This window comes from Cherax quadricarinatus, chromosome 27, assembly GCF_038502225.1.
Source record: "Cherax quadricarinatus isolate ZL_2023a chromosome 27, ASM3850222v1, whole genome shotgun sequence".
Classification (NCBI taxonomy): domain Eukaryota; kingdom Metazoa; phylum Arthropoda; class Malacostraca; order Decapoda; family Parastacidae; genus Cherax; species Cherax quadricarinatus.
Window position 1 is genome coordinate 28,020,104 of NC_091318.1, and position 18,546 is coordinate 28,038,649.

General features: G+C 42.5%; 1 protein-coding gene across 3 annotated transcripts in view; it reads right to left on the minus strand.

Moving 5' to 3' along the window:
* The window catches only part of LOC128691112 (uncharacterized), a 343,519-nt gene extending 325,631 nt beyond the window's left edge, over positions 1-17,888 (minus strand). For 2 of the 3 annotated variants that reach the window (XR_011392497.1, XR_011392496.1), the window contains exon 1: positions 17,495-17,888. The gene's annotated coding sequence lies outside the window, so the exon portion shown is untranslated. The remainder of the gene's footprint in view (positions 1-17,494) is intronic. The other variant, XM_070089167.1, reaches the window with a different exon arrangement.
* Positions 17,889-18,546: the final 658 nt, after the last annotated feature.

Sequence of the window (18,546 nt, forward strand, 5' to 3'; positions counted from 1 at the left end):
GGGATGGGTTATCACACAAAGCTCCTTGCTAGGTGGCTTGGGATGGGTTATCACACAAAGCTCCTTGCTAGGTGGCTTGGGATGTGTTATCACAGAAAGCCCCTTTCTACGTGGCTTGGGATGGGTTATCACAGAAATCCCTTTTCTACGTGGCTTGGGATGCGTTATCACAGAAATCTCTTTTCTACGTAGTTTGGGATGGGTTATCACACAAAGCTCCTTGCTAGGTGGCTTGGGATGGGTTATTACACAAAGCTCCTTGCTAGGTGGCTTGGGATGGGTTATCACACAAAGCTCCTTGCTAGGTGGTTTGGGATAGGTTATCACACAAAGCTCCTTGCTAGGTGGCTTGGGATGGGTTATCACACAAAGCTCCTTGCTAGGTGGCTTGGGATGGGTTATCACACAAAGCTCCTTGCTAGGTGGCTTGGGATGGGTTATCACACAAAGCTCCTTGCTAGGTGGCTTGGGATGGGTTATCACACAAAGCTCCTTGCTAGGTGGCTTGGGATGGGTTATCACACAAAGCTCCTTGCTAGGTGGCTTGGGAAGGGCTGCTCGTACAGGCCAACGAACAGCAGCAAGAAGAGTAACGAGAAGGGGAAAGCCTTCTCCGAGGTCCCAGGTACCTGCAAGGGACTCCCTCTCTTACCACGACGAGCTGTAAGGCCGCATCTCCCTCGCGCCACAGTACCAGTCGCAGGCTTTTTACATATATCCTACACGGGATCTGAGGTAATACCATCCTCGGAGGATGGTGAGGGGGGGGGAGAGGACACTAGTGGGGGGAAGGAGGGGGAGGATGCAGTCCTTCCACTCCAGCTAATGCAGGTAACCTCTTTTTTTCCTTGAATGACAAGATGAAGGGAAATGAAAGGCCGCGAGACCACCAGACTGAGGTCAGTGATGGCGCTCCACGGTGTCACTGTCTGACGTTTCACTAAAGTGGAGGAAGACGTTTTACCTGCATCGTCTTTTGTTTTTTGTTTTGCTTTTCTTGTTTTTGTCTTCTTTCGTCACCCCTTTCGTTAACAAGGTTGCAGAGACAACTTCGCTCGGACACAAAGTTATGTTTGAGTCTCCGATTGTTTGTGTGTGTATACTCCCCTAATTATGGTTGCAATGGTCGAGACTCAGCTCCTGGTCCCGCCTCTTCACTGGTCACTACTAGGTCCTCTCTCTCTCTACTCCATGAGCTTTATCATACCTCGTCTTAAAGCTATGTATGGTTCCTGCCTCCGCTACATCATTTCCCAGACTGTTCCACTTCCTGACAACTCTATGACTGAAGAAATACTCCCTAACATCCCTTTGACTTATTTGAGTCTTCAGCTTCGAGTTGTGACCCCTTGTTTCTGTGCCCCATCTCGGGAACATCCTGTGTGTGTGTGTGTGTGTACTCACCTATTTGTACTCACCTATTTGTGGTTGCAGGGGTCGAGTCATAGCTCCTGGCCCCGCCTCTTCACTGATTGCTACTAGGTCCCCTCTCTCCCTGCTCCATGAGCTTTATCATACCTCGCCTTAAAACTATGTATGGTTCCCGCCTCCACTACTTCACTTTCTAGGCTATTCCACGGCTTAACTACTCTATGACTGAAGAAATACTTCCTAACTTCCCTTTGATTCATCTGAGTCTTCAACTTCCAGTTGTGACCTCTTGTGTCTGTGTCCCATCTCTGGAACATCCTGTCTTTGTCCACCTCGTCTGATCCGCGCAGTATTTTATATGTCGTTATCATGTCTCCCCTGACCCTCCTGGCCTCCAGTGTCGTCAGGCCGATTTCCCTCAACCTTTCTTCGTAGGACAATCCCCGTAGCTCTGGGACTAGTCTTGTTGCAAACCTTTGCACTTTCTCTACAGAGTCTTGAACGAATCCTTACTGAGGTATCGGAACGCTATCCGTAGGTTTGCCAGGCGCCCGTATGCTGCAGCAGTTATCTGACTGAACCATACCCCCGGCCGGGATTGAACCCGCGGTCATAGAGTCTCAAAACTCCAGCCCGTCGCGCTAGCCACTAGACCAGCTAGCCACAATAAGATTCATCCAACTAGGTATATTTCTACACCATAGGAAGGTTAGCACAGGCACCTCTGTGACCACAAATGCAAGTTTTTACAGAGGTGCCTGTGCTAACTTTCCTATGGTGTAGAAATATACCTAGTTGGATGAATCTTATTGTGGCTAGCTGGTCTAGTGGCTAACGCGACGGGCTGGAGTTTTGAGACTCTATGACCGCGGGTTCAATCCCGGCCGGGGGTATGGTTTATTTGCAATCGTGTCATTACGATTTCTTAAGTCTTATCTGACTGATGTGCGCCTCAGGAGATATGCTCGGTGTTATACTCACCCCTAGATCTTTTTCCTTGAGTGAGGTTTGCAGTCTTTGGCCATCTAAACTATATTGTGTCTGCGGTCTTCTTTGCCCTTCCCCAATCTTCATGACTTTGCATTTGGCAGGGTTAAACTCAAGGAGCCAGTTGCTGGACCTGGCTTGTAGCCTGTCCAGGTCTCTTTGTAGTCCAGCCTGATCCTCATCCGATTGGATTCTTCTCATTAACTTCACATCGTCCGCAAACAAGGACACTTCTGAGTCTATCCCTTCCGTTATGTCGTCCGTGTATGTGTGCGTGTGTGTGTGTGTGTATGTGTGTGTGTGTGTGTGTGTTTGTGTGTGTGTGTGTGTGTGTGTGTGTGTGTGTGTGTGTGTGTGTGTGTGTGTGTGTGTGTGTGTGTGTGTGTGTGTGTGTGTGTGTGTGTGTGTGTAAAATACATCAACTCATAGCTGCTGAGATTGAGAGCGCCTCTCAACTGATCACATCAAGTTCATTCAACATCTGTCTCCGTAAGCTCATCATACCTATTCGTAAAATTGTGTATGAAATCTGCATCCCCTTAGTTTATCGTCTTAGCTGTATTTCCCTTGCAAATGGTTCTAAATATTAATCAACACTTCCTAGGGAACCTATGACCAATTTCTCGGTTGCTTGCCAGCAACTGGCTGAGGCATGATAACCGTGGCATGATAAACGTGGCATGATAACCGTGGCATGATAACCGTGGCATGATAACTGTGGCATGATGAGTGAAGCATGGTGGAAGGCAACCACCTTCATGCATCACACAGGCAGCAGTCAGCATCATGCATCACACAGGCAGCAGTCAGCATCATGCATCACACAGGCAGCAGTCAGCATCATGCATCACACAGCCAGCAGTCAGCATCATGCATCACACAGCCAGTAGTCAGCATCATGCATCACACAGCCAGCAGTCAGCATCATGCATCACACAGGCAGCAGTCAGCATCATGCATCACACAGCCAGCAGTCAGCATCATGCATCACACAGCCAGCAGTCAGCATCATGCATCACACAGCCAGTAGTCAGCATCATGCATCACACAGGCAGCAGTCAGCATCATGCATCACACAGGCAGCAGTCAGCATCATGCATCACACAGCCAGCAGTCAGCATCATGCATCACACAGCCAGCAGTCAGCATCATGCATCACACAGCCAGTAGTCAGCATCATGCATCACACAGGCAGCAGTCAGCATCATGCATCACACAGGCAGCAGTCAGCATCATGCATCACACAGCCAGCAGTCAGCATCATGCATCACACAGCCAGCAGTCAGCATCATGCATCACACAGGCAGCAGTCAGCATCATGCATCACACAGGCAGCAGTCAGCATCATGCATCACACAGCCAGCAGTCAGCATCATGCATCACACAGGCAGCAGTCAGCATCATGCATCACACAGGCAGCAGTCAGCATCATGCATCACACAGCCAGCAGTCAGCATCATGCATCACACAGCCAGTAGTCAGCATCATGCATCACACAGGCAGCAGTCAGCATCATGCATCACACAGGCAGCAGTCAGCATCATGCATCACACAGCCAGCAGTCAGCATCATGCATCACACAGCCAGCAGTCAGCATCATGCATCACACAGCCAGTAGTCAGCATCATGCATCACACAGGCAGCAGTCAGCATCATGCATCACACAGGCAGCAGTCAGCATCATGCATCACACAGCCAGCAGTCAGCATCATGCATCACACAGCCAGCAGTCAGCATCATGCATCACACAGCCAGCAGTCAGCATCATGCATCACACAGGCAGCAGTCAGCATCATGCATCACACAGCCAGCAGTCAGCATCATGCATCACACAGGCAGCAGTCAGCATCATGCATCACACAGGCAGCAGTCAGCATCATGCATCACACAGCCAGCAGTCAGCATCATGCATCACGTCTGCCTCTAGTTATCATGCACTCAATATATACCTTGCAGAGTGCAGCTTGCATGATCGAAAATTTACCATTATTATTATTGCCAGGTTGTAGGACACAAGTGCAACTAATGTGACAACGTTTCACTCTCCAGGAGCTTTGTCAAGCACGAGCGAAACGTTGCCACAATAAAATGTTGCATTAATTACACTTGTGTCCTTCAACTTGACATATTTTCGGTAATTCTACAAACATTATTATTATTATTATTATTATTATTATTATTATTATTATTATTATTATTATTATATCCACGTGAAAGCGCTAAACCCGCTAAGATCATGAGAGGAATGGGGGGCACCTCCATTTCCTTGAATTAAGAACCCCTTTCACTAGCATGAAGGAACCTCTCCCCTTGAAGACCTGTGACGGGTGTTGAAAGCCTCTGACGGGTGTTAACGAACCTCCTCGCTACAACGACCACTCTCGAGACGGTCAAAGAGAGGCAAAACGGCGCTGAAAAGATGCATAAAATAACGAATTCGTTTGAGGGGTGAAAAATTATTCTAATACCCGGACACAGGTGGAGGCGTGTATCTTGTGTCGTGAAGGGTAAAATTTCATGAATAACAAAGAGGAGAGGGACCAGAGAGAGAGAGAGAGAGGAGTGTGGAAGTGTTGTGGGGGGTGTTGAGGTGTTGTGGGGGGTGTTGAGGTGTTGTGGGGGGTGTTGAGGTGTTGTGGGGGGGTGTTGAGGTGTCGTGGGGGGTGTTGAGGTGTTGTGGGGGTGTTGAGGTGTTGTGGGGGGTGTTGAGGTGTCGTGGGGGGGTGTTGAGGCGTTGTGGGGGGTGTTGAGGTGTTGTGGGGGGTGTTGAGGTGTCGTGGGGGGGGTGTTGAGGTGTTGTGGGGGGTGTTGAGGTGTCGTGGGGGGTGTTGAGGTGTCGTGGGGGGTGTTGAGGTGTCGTGGGGGGTGTTGAGGTGTCGTGGGGGGTGTTGACGTGTCGTGGGGGGTGTTGAGGTGTTGTGGGGGGTGTTGAGGTGTCGTGGGGGGTGTTGAGGTGTCGTGGGGGGGGGTGTTGAGGTGTCGTGGGGGGGGTGTTGAGGTGTCGTGGGGGGTGTTGAGGTGTCGTGGGGGGTGTTGAGGTGTCGTGGGGGGGGTGTTGAGGTGTCGTGGGGGGGGGTGTTGAGGTGTCGTGGGGGGTGTTGAGGTGTCGTGGGGGGGTGTTGAGGTGTCGTGGGGGGGGGGGGGTGTTGAGTTTCGTGGGGGGTGTTGAGGTGTCGTGGGGGGTGTTGAGGTGTCGTGGGGGGGGTGTTGAGGTGTCGTGGGGGGGGTGTTGAGGTGTCGTGGGGGGTGTTGAGGTGTCGTGGGGGGTGTTGAGGTGTAGTGGGGGGGGTGTTGAGGTGTCGTGGGGGGTGGGTGTTGAGGTGTCGTGGGGGGGGTGTTGAGGTGTCGTGGGGGGTGGTGAGGTGTCGTGGGGGGTGTTGAGGTGTCGTGGGGGGGGTGTTGAGGTGTCGTGGGGGGTGTTGAGGTGTCGTGGGGGGGGGGTGTTGAGGTGTCGTGGGGGGTGTTGAGGTGTCGTGGGGGGTGGTGAGGTGGGAGGGGGATGGTCTTAAGTGCGTGGGATTTATTTGTTTAATATATAGAACTGGAGACATCAGCAGTGTGCTGCTTCCCTTAACTTATGTGATGACTACACAACGGGAGGAAACGCTGCTTATGTGTTTTTGTTATATTCCTTCACATGTAATGGCTTCTTCACATTAACTTTTGTTGCCCTTATTATTATTATTATTATTATTATTATTATAATTATTATTATTATTATTATTATTATTATTATAATTATTATTATTATTATTATTATTATTATTATTATTATTATTATTATTATTATTATTATTATTATTATTATTATAATTATTATTATTATTATTATTATTATTATTATTATTATAATTATTATTATTATTATTATTATTATTATTATTATTATTATTATTATTATTATTATTATTATTATTATTTATTATTATTATTATTATTATTAATATTATTATTATTCATGGAGAAATCTTATATCAAGTGGTGAAGTCTGTCAATCTCGGGTTTCTAAATTTCAGTTTAGGTAGTGAGAATATGGTCATGTATTCCGTGAAGGTTCGTCAGCTACGGCAGCTGGGTAAGTTTTATTCCAGCAGAGCTGGAGTTACTATCACTTGGAAATTACCATCGTGGGGGCAGTGGTGAAGAAGCATGGGCGAGTGGTGAGGGAGGGCGTGATGGAAGGTTGAGGGAGTGGTGAGGGAGGGCGTGATGGAAGGGTGAGGGAGTGGTGAGGGAGGGCGTGATGGAAGGGTGAGGGAGGGCGTGGAGGATAGTGAATGAACACAAGAATTGGTGAAATGGTCAATAAAACATAGACAGTGGAGGGTTGAAAGCTTCCTTGTTTGTTTATTCTTCTTACATATATATATCCACAATCCCTCTCTCTGGTATATTTTACCCCAATCCTTTCTCAACCAATCAAGACCAATCCTATGGTCGACAAAAGATGTAATGAGCAACGTCACGATGACTCATTCGTTAGTCTTAGACAAAGAAGAATTTTAAAGACTATAAATCAGGAAATGACGAAGAAGACAAAAAAAAAATAAATTAGAATACATATTTACTTAGAAACTTTGACCAAAAAGAAAGTTTATTAAGTAGAATGAAGACTTAGTAAATTAAGAAGCAAAGTAGATTAGATTTTGAGAGTCCAGATTACGTGTGGAGTTTGCTCTTCTGCACAAAACATGACATAGCTGGAGAAAACACACAATAGCTACAAGAGGTGCTAGCAGGTCATGTAACCAATGTGCTAGCAACGCAGTGGTTACCTGAACGAGGTTCAGAGTTCCGTCCTACTGAATGCATCATTACTCTGCCAAAGCACCACTAAACAGAATATAATTACAACTGATGCCCGTCACAAGCGCTTGCATGCACACCGGGGTTGCGTAGCTGTGAAGCTGTGATTGTACGCACTGCGTACTGATCATTTCCCCGCACTGCGGGGAAATGATCAGTGTGGATAGACAGTCAACCTTCACTTTCACTAGGAGAATTTTGCTAGTTTCCAGACAGTCGTCCCAGGAGACTGTGGCTTTGTAACACCTCACCTACCTGACAGCAGGTGGAATGTGGGGCAGGATGTGTATGGGTGACGGTGGGTGAGGTATAAACGAAAGTATGGGAATGACTAAAAGTTAAATATACTGGCTTACTCATGAGAAATATTACAGCTTAAGTCATAACAGAGGAAAACGAGTGAGAATTTGAGAACATTGTTAGGAAGACCAACAAGACTGTCTAAGATAACTACATAAGAAGACTAGTGAAGAGACGCTTCGGGTCAGTGGAGAGCAGTAGTCGAGGTGACAGGAAACTAATTTGTATGACGGAAATTAGAGGTAGGGAAAGTAGAGATGAGAGAACGGGAGGGATGGTGAGCATAAGGTTGTGTGGTGTGGCAGGTAGTGGTGACACAACCTGTTATCACTCAAGTTCATTGTAGATCAAATATTGCTTTTCATTTCTCACCTAAAACATTACCTCTGTACCTAATTTACAGCTTTCTCGCTTTCTTTTGACAATAATATTAATAATAATAGCAGTAGTAGTAGTAACAGTAGTAGTAGTAGAAGTAATAGTAGTAGTAGTAATAACAGTAGTTGTAGCAGTAGTAGTATTAGTATTAGTTGTAGTAGTAGTAGTAGTAGTAGTAGTAATAATAATAATAATAATAATAATAATAATAATAATAATAATAATAATAATAATAATAATAATAATAATAATAACTAATTATTATTATTATTATTTTAAACGTAATCTATATATCAAATTAAGACATCATTTCATCAGGACTAGACAGTTGTAACCACTATCTACACCTTAGTTAAAAGCAATACTCTCCCAGCGTTGTCATTAATCAAACACGAATACCTCTGACAGTAACTAAAACACAGTGAACTTTGCTCTTTCAATATCGGGGAAGGAAATTGCAGTTTTTCCACGATGCCAGAGGCTCAGTAAACATTCCACCTTCAAAAGAATTGTGGATGCTGATGGGAGGGTGAGAGCCGTGGGACGGGGAGGAGGAAGATCCTCGATGATCACACATACACAGAACATACACACTGTGTGATAGGAACTGTTGTGTTTAAGGAAAGCTTGTATGCAGTGCAAGCGGTTTGGGTTTGAGAGCGACCTAGTATAGGCTAGTAGACTTGCTGCAGTGAAAAAAAAAAAAACATACCACGGGCGGGATTGAACCCGCGGTCAGAGAGTCTCAAAACTCCAGACCGTGGTATGGTTTGTTTGCAATCGTGTCATTACGATTTCGTGAGTCTTGCTGCAGTGTTCTTACGTTTAGTGTATGTCGTGTTTTATAACTAGAGTTTGCTGACCTGGCTTACTCACCAACTATACTTCTGGTTGAGGAGAATGCTTCAAGTTCTTACCCTTTTTTTAAAAAAAAAAGCGAAAGGAGCTTTTCTTCGAATGAAGCATTTTGATAATGTTTATTCTCCTGCGTTTGTTTTTGTCTTCAGACAATTGTTTTGTCCACCGAATAAAAAGGAAATTCAGTGTTGCAATAACACAGTAAAAATAAATCTGAACATCATGGAAATTCACTATATCATTGAGGATAAATAACACTAACTCAGGTTAGTCTCGACTAAAGTAGGTTTTGGCCTAAATTATATAGCGGAAATATTAGCCGGGTTATGTGACGTTGATACGTCAGTTTTGTTGTAAAAAAATGGAAAGGTTTTGTATCACGTTATTTAAAGAGAAAAGTGTTTTAATGCATAATAAAAATAACAGATACAGGCGTGCGCACACACACACACACACACACACACACACACACACACACACACACACACACACACACACATTTATGAACTTTCACGACAGACCAATATAGATTATTTAGGGAAAATGAAATAGCCAACTGGAACGTTCATTTAACATATAGCGAAGTATGTGAAAGCAGCGAAATTTCTCCGTCAGTGTTGCTGAGGGACTATGATCCACACCGACGAAGCTGCAAGTTGACCAAGTCTCTCATATTCATCCTGTGGGCGAGAACTGGAGAGTAGATAAATACATGATTACCTTCAACCCCGGTACTTGTGGGGTTAGAACGCATGGAGTGAGGTTCTAACACCACCATAACCGTGGGTACAGGTGGGTTTCTAACTTATTGCCATGGGTGTAGTTTTAACCCATTTCCATGGATTCTAACCCATGACAATGGGCTTTAATCCCACCCATACCGTGATTTGTTTGCAGCAGTGTTATTACGATTCTGTGAGACACGATTACCTAGAAACTAGTTGCTAAACAGGCAAAAAACGAAACCATTTACATATATTACCAGTGCAGTTATTGGTACAAATGGACGCTAATTGTTACAATCTAATTCAGGTTATTTATTGAGATTTTCTGGAATTTAGCTTTTATTAGAAAAAGAGCTCAGTATATCCCATTGGATTATGTAGCTTCCGATAATCATTTTTAAATACGTGAACCTTTAAGCACAGTGTTTAAAAAATAATGACTATACTGCTGGTACGTGTTTTGCACTATGATGAGTGTTGTCTATGTACGTGTTTAGCTGTCAGATATACCAATAACTAAGTCTACTACTACTACTACTACTACTACTACCACCACCTCCTGCCTATATATACCCATCCTGCTCTCCTTTTCGTTAGTCTGACTTTGTAAATGGTCCAAGCCGGACCGAAACGTTGTCGTAATCTCCTCTCTTCTATGTGCGGGTTATTTGTGTATCGTTCCAGTCACGGTATTGTGCCTTTTTGTTATTTAACTAAGTCTAAGCTTGCCAACTATAGTCTCTGAGACTCTTGTTTACTCTCTGGGTTTTAAGTTTCAATATTCTTCTTGCAACAAATCTGAAGGTGATGTGAGTGAATCTTGCTAGTACATCACTGGCTGTCATCTCTGGGATAAACCAGTAGGTGACAGACAGCTTATGCTACAAGCCTGATGCTGTGGGTTATACATAAAGGCTTCCAACTGACTTTCTGTAGCATTGTAATTCATTATTTTAGTCCCTATTAATAATATTTAAAGTGACTGAAGCAGATAGACCAGGATTATACACTCCAATTAATTTACATTACTTTTTTTTACAGTTACAAAAACTTTCTCACAGAAATAAGGTAATGTAAAACAGATGCTAGAAAATCTATAAAACTAATTTTGTTCTAGTATTTTTTTTTTTTGAGTATCTTTTCGTTGTTTTTCCGCTGAGCAGTCGAGTTCAGTTTGCAATTTAGATTCCTAAATTTAATTCCATAAGTGAAATACTGAAGTGACAATTCGACTCAGTGTTCAGTGAGTCATTAATGAGCCTAAAGATGAAGTCCAGTTCTTCATGAACAAGACTCAAAACGCTGCAGATATCTCCCATTATCCCCTGATAAAACCTTAGCCCATATACTTAAGTCGACAGTGTTCTTATATAGTTTATTTGACTATGAGTCAAGGAGAGTGGATGCAGCTCTGCTATATATTCGTGTTCAAGGCTGTCAGAACCGATTATTCGTGATGTTTGCTGCTGGTGTCAGGACAGAGAATTCTTGTTAGGCAGTTGCCGATGCAATTAATTTAATTGGTGACAAACTAACTGGTGATATCACTGGTGAAACGCTACTCTGGGGCGCTTACAGGGAGCAACACTAAACTAATACACTCTCCACTGAAGGGAGAAGTGCTATTACTCTCTAATAATTTAGTTCTTGCTGATTACACATCTTTATTTCCGCCCAGGCTGAGGGACTGACCACCTCAAATGCTGTTTCTTCAAGGAGAATGGACTGATTACATCATCTTCATTTTACTACTACACTTGCTGTTTCTGTATCTGATTGAAGAAGCCTAATGCGTAATCTACACGTTTTACCAATAAAGTTACCTAACTGTTGCACCTGTGTTTTAATCGTTTATCATTCCGTCACCGACACTGGGAGTATCAACCACGTTAAATAATTATTCCCTGGGTCTTGTTATATTAACTCCAGCGTCAACGATGTGTGTCTTTAGCAAATATTAACATATGCATCATCTAGTTATCCATATATGTAGACGTTTCGCCAAGTAGAGGCTTTATCAATACAGGGATTTAATGCATTGATAAAGTCAATGGTGGGCGAAACGTCTACAAGTAAAGATACCCAGATGTTTCATATGTGTCTAATTCTCAATTTCGTCGGTATTATATACCATATATGTGCGTTAAGATAGGTGCAAGGTGACCTACACTGTGTCTAACTGTCAAGACATGTAATGAGGTGTTTCAGGCTTAAATTCTGTGGAGTGCGATGTAAGTCTATCTTTGTGGAGCTTTCCTTAAATAGACTCACTCTCCACCACTCAGACATTTCTCTCTCTTCTCTCATCTTTTCGTCCATTACCTCTCTCTCCCCTTCTCTCTCTCTCTCTCTCAGTGGACAATAGAGAGAGGCAACTCTGCCTTATCATGCATCTCTGTAATTGGTTGTTTGTAAGAAGGGTGCCTCGCTTGACGCTCTAGTGCCTCACCTGGCGCTCTAGTGCCAAGTAGAGTGCCTATACCTGAATATTCCTTGAAGACGATTTCGGGGAATCCACCGCCCGTAGTAACAATCGAGAAACCCATAGAAATCACGCAGCTCCTTGGGAATGGGTTGCAATCAGGTTTGATCCGAGGCAGAGAAGAGCAGCTCCAACTTCTCTGATCAAGAACCCTGCCTGGGTAACAAAGCACTCCCTCCTCATGAAGGAAGTGAAGTATTGACTAGTGACATCATGCAGTGCTTTAGCGCGCTGACGTCAGCCTCTGAGTAGACACCACAGTGGTAGTAGTGAACACCCACAGGTGTACACTACCACCACTGCGGACACGAACAACGGATAACGCAAAAAAAGTGAAAGTAAGTAGATTTAGTGAGTTAAGTTTCAATAGAAGAGTCTATATGGAGCAGAATATTACAAGTCAGGCTTGTAACACCGGACTTTGTAACACATAATTACAAGCCAGAGAGATGATACCAGACATTACAAGCCAGATGGTTAATACCAGACATTACAAGCCAGATGGTTAATACCAGACATTACAAGCCAGATGGTTAATACCAGACATTACAAGCCAGATGGTTAATACCAGACATTACAAGCCAGATGGTTAATACCAGACATTACAAGCCAGATGGTTAATACCAGACATTACAAGCCAGATAGTTAATACCAGACATTACAAGCCAGATGGTTAATACCAGACATTACAAGCCAGATGGTTAATACCAGACATTACAAGCCAGATGGTTAATACCAGACATTACAAGCCAGATGGTTAATACCAGACATTACAAGCCAGATGGTTAATACCAGACATTACAAGCCAGATGGTTAATACCAGACATTACAAGCCAGATGGTTAATACCAGACATTACAAGCCAGATGGTTAATACCAGACATTACAAGCCAGATAGTTAATACCAGACATTACAAGCCAGATGGTTAATACCAGACATTACAAGCCAGATGGTTAATACCAGACATTACAAGCCAGATGGTTAATACCAGACATTACAAGCCAGATAGTTAATACCAGACATTACAAGCCAGATGGTTAATACCAGACATTACAAGCCAGATAGTTAATACCAGACATTACAAGCCAGATAGTTAATACCAGACATTACAAGCCAGATGGGTAATACCAGATATTACAAGCCAGATAGTTAATACCAGACATTACAAGCCAGATGGTTAATACCAGACATTACAAGCCAGATAGTTAATACCAGACATTACAAGCCAGATGGTTAATACCAGACATTACAAGCCAGATAGTTAATACCAGACATTACAAGCCAGATAGTTAATACCAGACATTACAAGCCAGATAGTTAATACCAGACATTACAAGCCAGATGGTTAATACCAGACATTACAAGCCAGATAGTTAATACCAGACATTACAAGCCAGATGGTTAATACCAGACATTACAAGCCAGATGGTTAATACCAGACATTACAAGCCAGATAGTTAATACCAGACATTACAAGCCAGATGGTTAATACCAGACATTACAAGCCAGATGGTTAATACCAGACATTACAAGCCAGATGGTTAATACCAGACATTACAAGCCAGATGGTTAATACCAGACATTACAAGCCAGATAGTTAATACCAGACATTACAAGCCAGATGGTTAATACCAGACATTACAAGCCAGATGGTTAATACCAGACATTACAAGCCAGATAGTTAATACCAGACATTACAAGCCAGATGGTTAATACCAGACATTACAAGCCAGATGGTTAATACCAGACATTACAAGCCAGATAGTTAATACCAGACATTACAAGCCAGATAGTTAATACCAGACATTACAAGCCAGATGGTTAATACCAGACATTACAAGCCAGATGGTTAATACCAGACATTACAAGCCAGATGGTTAATACCAGACATTACAAGCCAGATGGTTAATACCAGACATTACAAGCCAGATGGTTAATACCAGACATTACAAGCCAGATAGTTAATACCAGACATTACAAGCCAGATGGGTAATACCAGATATTACAAGCCAGATAGTTAATACCAGACATTACAAGCCAGATAGTTAATACCAGACATTACAAGCCAGATAGTTAATATGTCGTCCTTAGAATATAAACAATAATTATCATGATGAAGGTAATAATCATCATCATCATCATCATCATCATCATCATAATAATAATAATAATAATAATAATAATAATAATAATAATAATAATAATAATAATTATGCTGACCAGGATTGTAATAATAGTAATTATAAGAATAATCGCGTTAGAAATAAAATAAACTTTATATATGTTACCTAAATATGGCTTTGCCCAAAAATTTCAATATTTTTTATATATTCCTGGGGAAGCGCTAAATCAGCAGGGGGAGTAGGTCATACAGCTCATGAAGAATGGGAGGTAACCAACTTTGATTCAATAATGGGGAAGGTAGCTTCCATTTCTTGGGTCAATTGCTCTTAGGCTCTCGGTGTCCTGTAGCTCGATTGCTTGCGTACTCAGCTCACGCACTGAGGTCCGTGGTTCGATCCCCAGTACGGGTGGTAAACTTTAGGACGTATTACCCTTAAGACACCTTCTGTCCATGTTCACCTAGCAGTAAAATAGATACCTGGGTGTTAGTTGACTGGTGTGGGTCGCATCCTGGGGACAAAATTGACCTAATTTGCCCTAAATGCTGTACATAGCAAGTGGCTTTCAGTATGTCATTGGTGTCAGCTATGGTCTGTATACCTTGTACATGTACTTGTATAAGCAAGGATTATTTGTATTAATTAGCATCAATGCTTCTTCACTATATATATATATATATATATATATATATATATATACATACTATTTTGACCACTCACAAAAAATGTGACGCAAATATGACTTGTTTTCCCGTGTATGTATTGCGGAAGTCCTCGGTCAGATGACCAAAAGCTCCAGCTGTGGGTCATCATATGACTAAGACCCCCGTCAGGAACCACTCGTCCCGTTTCCTGATAAACCTTACCTAACCTAACCTGCGTATTTATTGTAACGTATCTGCGTCAATATTTCCGTCAATAACTGTTTACGCACGCGTGTAAATCCAGTATCAGTGTAGGGGGAAGAGCCAAGGAGTGGTAAGTGGTAATTAACTATTGTAGGCCCTAGGGAGAGGAAGGGAGGAAGCCAGGGCCAACCCTGCCAGAGTCAGAACGAGGGAGCTTGATAGGAATTGTCAAGGGAGCTAATAGGAAAGATGAGAACAATTTGCGTGAGAAAATTACCCAATTTCACTGTCATTGCTAAAGCCAGATATTTCTTTATCGTGAAATGTTACCAAACTTAGTCTTCCAGTAATATAACTCCAGTGATCTTTTTTTCCGGGGATATTTCATTTTATTTTACATTTAAATACACAAAAAAGTCGGTGCTTGTCATACTGATTATTATACACTATATTATTATACTATATATTAATGTAAAAGTATTACCGAATTCTATATTAATACAGATTTAATTTTATTCTTTGATGTAATGCTTACATTCAGTATTCTACTGATTTTCTTAAGGTGGTTAGAGAAGTTTTGCGTAATGCTAGGAGTAGATAATAATAGGTTTATGGAACAGGAAACTTCAAGTCTATCTACAAGTTCCCTGCTGGTCATGGACTTGGTCTCGGGGGCGTTGACCCCCGGAACACCCTCCAGGTATATGTTCCAGGTATGCCCTCCAGATATACCCTCCAGGTATGCCTTCTAGGTATGCCCTCCAGGTATACCCTCCAGGTATACTCTCCAGGTATGAAAGACTTTTCAATAATCTTTCTATGGCTTCAGTGCACCGGGTTCATGTCTATAATAAACTGTCTAGTCTAGCCAAATATGTCAAGTTTTAAATTTAACTAGGCCTTTAGGCTTAGTTAAAATGTCTTTTACGATATCTTTAAAAAATCTCATCGTGTGATTTTTGACGTTTTGACAGAGCCAAAAGGCGAACGATACATTTCTTTTGATGAATAAGACACACGTGCAGCAATTTGGCATGATTTTTTTATTTCCGAAACGTTTCGCCTACACGGTACGTTTCTTCAGTCGAATACGGAGGCGACTACAAATGGAGACAGCACAAATAGTGGAGAGGTAAAGAGGATGCAATCCGTCCATCAGCCTTGAATAAATGGTTGCCTTGAGGTGGTCTGTTCCCTCCTCCCTCAGCCCTGAGAACCTCCAGCTCTGTGGTTTCGATCAATGCTCGAAAGGTTTCTGAAATAAAGATCCCAAACTGTTGCACATGTGTCTTTTTCGTCATCTTGTCGGTACTGTGAACCGTTATTATGAAAATTCATTTTCTTATAATTGTAATAGTGTATGCTTGCTTGGTGAAGCGAAACCGGTGCAGAGGTGTGTGTGGTGTACAAATACGCCTTTGGACAGAATTTACTGCCTCCCTGTTTGACCATGTACCTCAGCCTCTTCATTAGATTATAATGGCAATTTCCTTTAATTGCACTTTTATGAGATCTGGCCTTTAATCAATACTTGATTTGAATCCCCGGCAGAGGACTGCTATGGCCTCGTTGCTCGCCGTTGCAAGCGTGTAAAATCTCTTGAGAAGTGAAAAACACCAGTATTTCAGCTGGAAATTCTCTTTTTTGAGTCTCAGGGTTCCGTAGGTGACTTACAGATTACCACGGCTTCTTCCTCTTTAATGGCAGCCGTCAGGAGCGCTGGGATCTCTTCAAGAGAAATCCACATAAGGAGAGGACCCTTATGGCGACGTCCGTAGCCTATGCGCGGATTCTTGGTAAATTATTCCAGGCACGGCAAAGTGACTTCTTATTTTTCACTATATCTGGTTGGGATCAGTAGCACTAGGAACTCTTGTAGGGATCACGGGCAATTGGATTTCTTGTAGCGTTCAGTAGCACTGAGGGCTATTGTAGGGTTCTTGGAGAATTATCAACATGACCAGATACTCAGTGAAGACAATGACAACGGTGCCTTGGAAACTCCCACGTTGGCTGTTATCTCTTTTGTCTTCATGAGGTTATTCTTCATTTCCAAAGGTTTATCCCGGATGATCAGTTCACCTGTTACTGAACGTTTCGCTCTAAATAGGCAATCCTGGCAACTCATTTGCTCCCCATTGTAGATGGAGACTTTCCTGATGGAGAAGGCATTTTCCAGCAGGATCTTGCTGCTCCATACCACACTTCGAAGAGAGTGTGCTGAGCGTTCTAAACTGGCCTGGAAACTCTCCTGACCTCAGCCCAGTTGAGAACCTATGGACAATAACCAAACGCAGGATCGCAAAACAGGACTGTTCACATGTGGAGAAGCTAATTGCTGCTGTTATTAGGATCTGGTAAAACGACGACGAACTTGCCAAAATGTGTTCAACATTGGTCGATTCAACGCCAAAGCGTGAAGCAATGCTTATAAAATCAAAGGGTAGTCATATCTCTTATTAAATCAGCTATCAGTCATATCATTGCTGTGTACTTTTTAAAGATACATTAATTCTCCAAATAAATGTCTTATTTCATCACTGTCTCAATTAATAAGGACGCAGCTGTAGTATAAGTGAATATACAAAGCTATCAACATTATCATAATGTACTTACCACACTGATGTGGTGAACAGTGATGTGACGAAGGTGAACACTGACGTGGCGAGCAGAAGGGTCCGGCAGTTTGTCTTTACTGAGACTTGGTGATGTTGCTGCTGCGTCTACACCAACTTCCATGCAATAAATGTTGAATTTTAAAATACGTATTGCAGAAGTTAATAAATCTGAAGCGAAAAGGAGAATGAGAAGCCTAGTGAGAAGAAGAGGAATGAAAAAAGGAGAAAATGATAATAATAATAAAGAGGAAGAAGAAGAAGAAGAAGAAGAAGAAGAAGAAGAAGAAGAAGAAGAAGAAGAAGAAGAAGAAGAAGAAGAAGAAGAAGAAGAAGAAGAAAACAAATCAATGCTTTAAGTAAAGACAGAGAAAGCAGTCACTGCCGCCACAAGATCAGTGATGACTGGAATAAAACCGGGATATTGGTTCACACTCTGTTGCAAAAATATTGCAACTACAGCTGTGCAGGATGTTTTATTGCAACAAGTCATTCCCAGAATTATTTTCAAAGCTAAATCCAATGTAGATAGTGATTTACTGTTGGCAAACCTGTGTTTGTTTGTTATGTTTGCGCTTTGTCTCTGTGATAAAAAATGGAGTCTGACTTTCTGTAAAAAAATTGTATATGCAACGATAGATTGAGTGACTGGTTATCGATAGACAGAGAAAAGAGTGACAAAGAGAGAGAGAGAGAGAGAGAGAGAGAGAGAGAGAGAGAGAGAGAGAGAGAGAGATAACTAGAGGTAAGAGACAAGGTTAAAGAACATTTACACAAGGGGAAATAAGGATGAAGATATTTTCTCAGTGCACGAGAAAAGAATAGTGCAGAGTGCGGCACCAATTTCAATTAATGGTAAAATCTAAATATATGAGTACCTAAGTACGATACACCAAAGTTTGAAGCCTTTCACAAGAGGCATTCTCCAGTTAGAGCTCGGTAAACTAATATATTTAGCAAAATAGAGAAATTACAGCTTCCACAAGCGGAAATCTATGCGAAATTGTTCTTCGAGGAGCTGGGAGGCAGTCTTGTTTGTTCCGAGTAAGATGA